This window comes from Crinia signifera, chromosome 5 (assembly GCF_055691185.1).
Source record: "Crinia signifera chromosome 5, ASM5569118v1, whole genome shotgun sequence".
Classification (NCBI taxonomy): domain Eukaryota; kingdom Metazoa; phylum Chordata; class Amphibia; order Anura; family Myobatrachidae; genus Crinia; species Crinia signifera.
Window position 1 is genome coordinate 254,993,786 of NC_139221.1, and position 6,091 is coordinate 254,999,876.

At 44.7% G+C, this 6,091-nt stretch overlaps 1 pseudogene; it reads right to left on the reverse strand.

Annotated features, from left to right (window-relative positions):
• Positions 1-5,159: 5,159 nt before the first annotated feature.
• On the reverse strand, positions 5,160-5,277 carry LOC146005956 (5S ribosomal RNA; annotated as a pseudogene).
• Positions 5,278-6,091: the final 814 nt, after the last annotated feature.

Genomic DNA, 6,091 nt, shown 5'->3' on the forward strand with positions numbered 1-6,091 from the left:
GTCTAACAAATCACACCCTATTACATTTCGCCCGGGGTGTCACATCACTTCCGCACCACTTCCGCCACAAATCCGGTATCCGTATGATGATAGTGCGCATGTGCGCACAGTTCTTTAGGCGATGAAGCGCCACACATCCTTCCTCTGTGTCCCTGGTGCGCATGTGCGCCCAGTTCTTTGAGATATGCAGCAGCTGGGTGCCCTTCTTCCGGGATTGTCCTGTCACTTAGCACTGCGAGAGTTGCCTTGATAATGATGCTGTTCTAATGTCAACTGGGAGCCTGTTTGTTCATTATGCCTTACTGTTTATCGGACCCGATGGCATATAGTTGCGGAAACCATTTTTTAGGAGCTCAGCATTCAAAGATGTTTTATCCTCAAGGAATGAATGAGAAATATATATATATATATATATATATATATATAGTCCAATTCGGCTGCACACATCGCTATCAACACGAGTAGTGTCCTGGTGCCTTCACCATGGTCGTTAGGGAAAACGCCAAATATACTTTCGTCGAGGTGGAGCGGCACTCAGTAAAGTAAGACTGTAGACAGATATAAACTGCAACGTTTCGATTTTTACATCTTACTTGCCTGATGAAGATGTAAATAAACATCGAAACGTTGCAGTTTATATCTGTCTACAGTCTTACTTTACTGAGTGCCGCTCCACCTCGACGAAAGTATATATATATATATATATATAGGGTAGAAGCAAGGTGGCACTCGGAGACGGAGATTTCAATCAAAAGACTGCTTTATTTGCAGAATAAGGTATAAGCACCAACACGGTGTTTCGAGCCTTGGCTCGTCGTCAGGGTACAACCTGTCAGTTCGTGGAAGGCACCGGGGCAAGCTGTCTGCTGTACCTTCGTGGAGTGCCAGATCAACTACATTTTCTACGTTTGGTTTGGATGAGCCGTGGCAATCTCTTCCTTACACCATATCAAGGCACCCACCCATATATTGTTTTACCAGGAGGGGAATACCTACCCGTTTGCTGCATTGCTCTAAGGACTGCTGGTCCCATTGAGGAAGCTGCGTATCCTATATTCGATGCTATGGAAACCCCTATCCCAGGTGTGAATTTCTCCCAGGTAGATACCGGAGACTTTTTTAGTTACTCCGATGTGGAGGTGGATGCTATACTGCAGGCTGCGGGCCATACAGCACAGACTGCGTCCGCTGATAATGAAGAACTGTATAGAGATTGGTTTCTCCTTAAAAAAAGGGAAATCGACTATACCATGCATGCCTCCACACTGGCCGACTATTACAGGGACAAGCAAATTCCCCGAGGCTTCCGAGTCAGGAACGCTCCCACAATAGGCCGCCAAAGTGTGGCCTTTTGCAAAAAATGGGTCAGTATATTAAACAAGTGTTCCATGGACCTTGTATTACTAGTTGTTGATGAAGCAACTAAAGAACTGGCTGTTATCAGGAACAAATTGTCCGCCTTCGAGACTGCACATAAAAACTGCTTAAGTGAGGATATACAAAATGACTGGTGCTCCAAGTTGGAGAAACAAGTCGAGCAATACCGCAAGGATCTGCAGCGGTTTAAACGTGAAAAACGCCGAAAAGTATCACTCGACTACGAACAAAACAGAGTGTATCAATGGCTGAGCACTGAGAGGCCCCAAGGAGGGAGAAAGCCATATGAGAGACGCCCAAGAAAGCAATACTACACTGACTACGAGGGCACTAGCACGTCTGCTAGTGAGAATGATGTGCAAATACCAACCACCTCTAGCAATGCCCACCCTTTAGGGGCAATCACCCGTGCTTCACTCAAGCCCCCAGCCGGCCGCGGTCGAGGAGCAGGACGCGGCGAGGCCAACAAAACGAAAGGCAAAGGAGGGCGGCGTACCGCAAGATGACCAAAGACTTAGTTTTCAACTTATCTTCGACTCCCTTGGACCCTATTGAAACTGAGGTATTGTCCAAGGGTTTATCTTTTGTACCTTCTTCCACACGTGATAAGTTTCAGTGGCGGGTGGACTGTTTCAGATTTGGCCGTTCGCTTAGGTTAAAAGAACATTTTGGCCAACAAGACACTAGAAGTGAACACCCCCCTGAGATCCCTACCCAGCTTAAAAGGCTCTTACCCCGTTCTTCCTTTGATCCCCAATCACACAACCCCTCTGTTAAAGCCTTTACAAGGATGATGGAAGCATCAGCTGACACTGAGCAGTCTGGGGTGCATCTATCTCATAACTTATCTGTGGCTGAAAGGACTGCCTTGCGAACCCTACGTGAGAGGACTGATATTGTTATACGCAGAGCAGATAAGGGGGGTTCTGTAGTGGTACAGGATTTAAGCAAATATGTTTTTGAATGTCAACGTCAATTATCTGATGTATCGGTTTATGAGAGCTTACAGTATGATCCCTCCATAGGTTTTAAGGCGGAGTTAGGTGGTATCTTAAATGTTGCATTTGACACAGGTGTGATTTCAGAAAATGCCTGCAAAGCGTTGCAGACCTCATTCCCTATAACACCATTGTTCTACACCTTACCTAAGGTGCATAAGGGATTGGTGGATCCCCCTGGTAGGCCGATTATCTCTGCCAGGGGGTCACTATATCACCCTGTGTCCACATACTTGGATGCATACTTGAATCCTTGTGTTCAGCAAACTGCTGCGTATCTCAAGGATACTAGTATGCTCATTAAAAAATTACAGGAGGTAATTCATTGGCCAGCCGATATGCTGCTTTGCAGCGCTGATGTAACAAGCCTCTATACTTGCATCCCCCATCAGGAGGGGATGGAGGCTACTCGTAACTTGTTACACAGCAATGCGCACTATACTGGCCCTCCTATTGATTTCTTTATGCAACTGTTATCTTTGACACTCAATAGAAATTACTTCACCTTTGATGGCCAGATGTTCAGACAGCGCCTTGGTTGTGCGATGGGGTCCCCAGTGGCCCCATCGTACGCCAATGCATATATGTGTGATATCGATAACAATCTTTTCCTGAATGGCCCCATGAAGGGTGAAGTATTGCTGTATTTGAGGTACATCGACGACCTCTTGATCTTTTGGGGGGGCTCTGAGAATGCACTGATACACCTGTTTGAACAGCATAATGCCTCTGCTAGCCCGGTAAAATTCACTTTTTCAATTAGTAAAAATACTATTAATTTTTTGGATGTAAAGATGACCTTTGTAAATAACATATTGTCTACATCCATTCATGTCAAAGAGACCGATCGCAACACATTGTTGCGTAATGAAAGTTGTCATCCGCTACCTCTACGTAGAGGTCTACCCTTCTCTCAAATGCTGAGAGTAAGGCGGATCACTAGTGACCCTGATCAAACGGTAACTGACCTTAATATTATGCAAGAGAAATTCGAGCAACGAGGTTACAGAAAAAAAGATCTCGATATGATTAAAAAGAAGGTTTTGGAGACCCCTAGGGAAGTGGTTCTTAATCCCACTGTGAAGAATATCACAACACAAGATAAATTACCCTGGGTCAACCAATTTGCGGTTGACAGTCCGTCTGTCACTAAACAGGTTAAACAATACTGGCCATTAATCACATCAGACAAATCCTTACCCGGCTTGAATAAGATGCAACTAATGCCTGCATATAAAAGATCTAAAAATCTCAATGACATGTTGGTTAAACTTGATATAAGTGAATTAACTAAAAAGGCTGCACCTGTGCATTTTTTGACTAGACAGGCAGGTTGTTATAGATGTGTGGGATGCACCACTTGCAGGGCTCTGCTTGTTGGTAATTTCATCAGTCATCCACATACCGGCAAAAAAATCCCTATTAAATTTGCTGTCACCTGTTCTACCAAATATGTTGTGTATGTTCTGTCTTGTCCATGTGGGCTCTACTACGTGGGCAAGACAGAATGCCAATTCAAAGAAAGAATGGCGAATCATCGCCATGCCATAAGACAAGCTCTGTCTAGTGGCATTAGCGATCAACCAGTGGCTAGGCACTGTGTCCTTATGGGGCACAGTGTGGCTAGCCTGAGAACAAAAATTATTGATCATGTGCCTTTACCTAAAAGGGGTGGGAACAGGGGTAAGCTCCTTCTTCAAGCAGAAGCCCGCTGGATATTTGTTTTAGATACCCTGGCACCAAGGGGACTTAATGAACAACACGGGCTGCACAGTTTTCTGTAGCTTCCCCAATGTTTAATATTACTTACTTGCTGAATACGTAAGGTATCAGATATTTATTATGATTGTCATGACAATGCAGCATAATGTTCTAAATGTTCTATGTCTTGTCTGTATATTTTAAATGTACTGTTAATTAATTTTTTTATCCACGTTTTCACTTTATTTAATCTTATTTTCACTTGTTACAGTTGCCATGGCAACCCTATGCCCTGTGAAAGTCCTGGAGGCGGTCCACGTATAGCAGCGTCTGATAGCGCTGATGTCATGAGGTTGCGCCCGGGGTAGACGGCGCGTCATATGACGCAACCCGGAAGCGCACGAACTCCATCGGGCGGTCGGCGTCTGCAGCGTGGACACAGCTGATGGATCAACACAGGTGAGTGTGATTATCATGTTAAGGGGTGGGTCCCTATGGTGGTATTTATTGTGCACATGTACTACTGTTTGGTTGTACCCTGACGACGAGCCAAGGCTCGAAACACCGTGTTGGTGCTTATACCTTATTCTGCAAATAAAGCAGTCTTTTGATTGAAATCTCCGTCTCCGAGTGCCACCTTGCTTCTACCCTATTGAGGACCTGTCAGTTCGTGGAAGGCACCGGGGCAAGCTGTCTGCTGTACCTTCGTGGAGTGCCAGATCAACTACATTTTCTATATATATATATATATATATATATATATATATGTATATAAAGGAGTTAATCGGCTTTGGGGGATGAATAATTAAAAAGATGAATTTATTTAGCCTAGTTCATAGTCTATAGAGAAGTAGAAATATATACATAATGTAATTTCTCTATACATATAGGAACAATTGTATATATATAAAAGTACATGCGCATATATTGTGAGATAGCCTCAGCTGATAATATTATAGTAATTATATGCAAGATAGTAGAAGAAGTGATGATAACCACAGGGAGAGTCTTAATTACTGTAAAGAATTTAATTTAAGATTTTTATTGGTAGGTACATAACATACAAATCTCTCCCCTGGTGTGATATTACAGCACCCGATATTCCTGGGAGGTCCCCGTGCCCAGTACTATTCAGGCCCATCACTGCTTAGCTTCCAAGTTCGGGTGTGATTGGGCGTTCCAGTGAGGTATGGCTGTATGGTTTGGTTTGGAGATAAATGTGCAAGTATTGCTTCCAACAATTGTATTCTATTTACAGTGAACAAGTTTTGAAAAGAATATATCGAAAAGGGAGAGAAAAAGGAATGGGGTTTCCAATGTTGCTGCCACACTTGGACTTCCCAGGTGGTCGCCCAACCTGGTACTGCTCGGCGGAAGTTGGTACAGACATTCCTCACTTAACGACCAGGTTCCGTTCCTACGACCCGGTCGTTAAGCGAATTGGTTGTTAAACGAGCCTATATAAAACCCCTTAAGACTTCTGAGACGCTGGTCGTTAAACAGGCAGGGCAGGTCGTAACTGCGAGAGGGTAGGCGGGCCGGTCGTAAATCAGAGCAGACGGGGTCGTAAGTCTGAGGAGTCACAACACGGACGCTAAACGAAGGCACAGGTCGTAAGTCCGGGTGGTCGGTAAACAGGTAGGTCGTTAAGTGAGGAATGTCTGTATAACGTAAAACTGACCGATTATGTAGAATTTCTTCTATTCAGTGTGGTAGTCCCATTATAGCAGGATTGCGGCACCTCAGGCCCGGAGGCCGTATGCGGCCCCCGTAGCCGGTCTGAGTGGCCCTCCCATTTGCCCGGCAGCTTTGCTGGGAGTCAAATACAGGGGAATTATTTGAGAGAGGCCGGTAGTTCTTGTGAGATTGCTCTTAATCAAAAGCAGCCAGAGACTATCAGTCCTATTCAGCGGCAGCTGCCGGAGTGTGGAACGGCTGCAGCAGGAGAATTTTTAAGAGACATTTTTACATATGGCCCCCAAAGGATTTTTTCCCCATACAAACGGCCCTTGGCA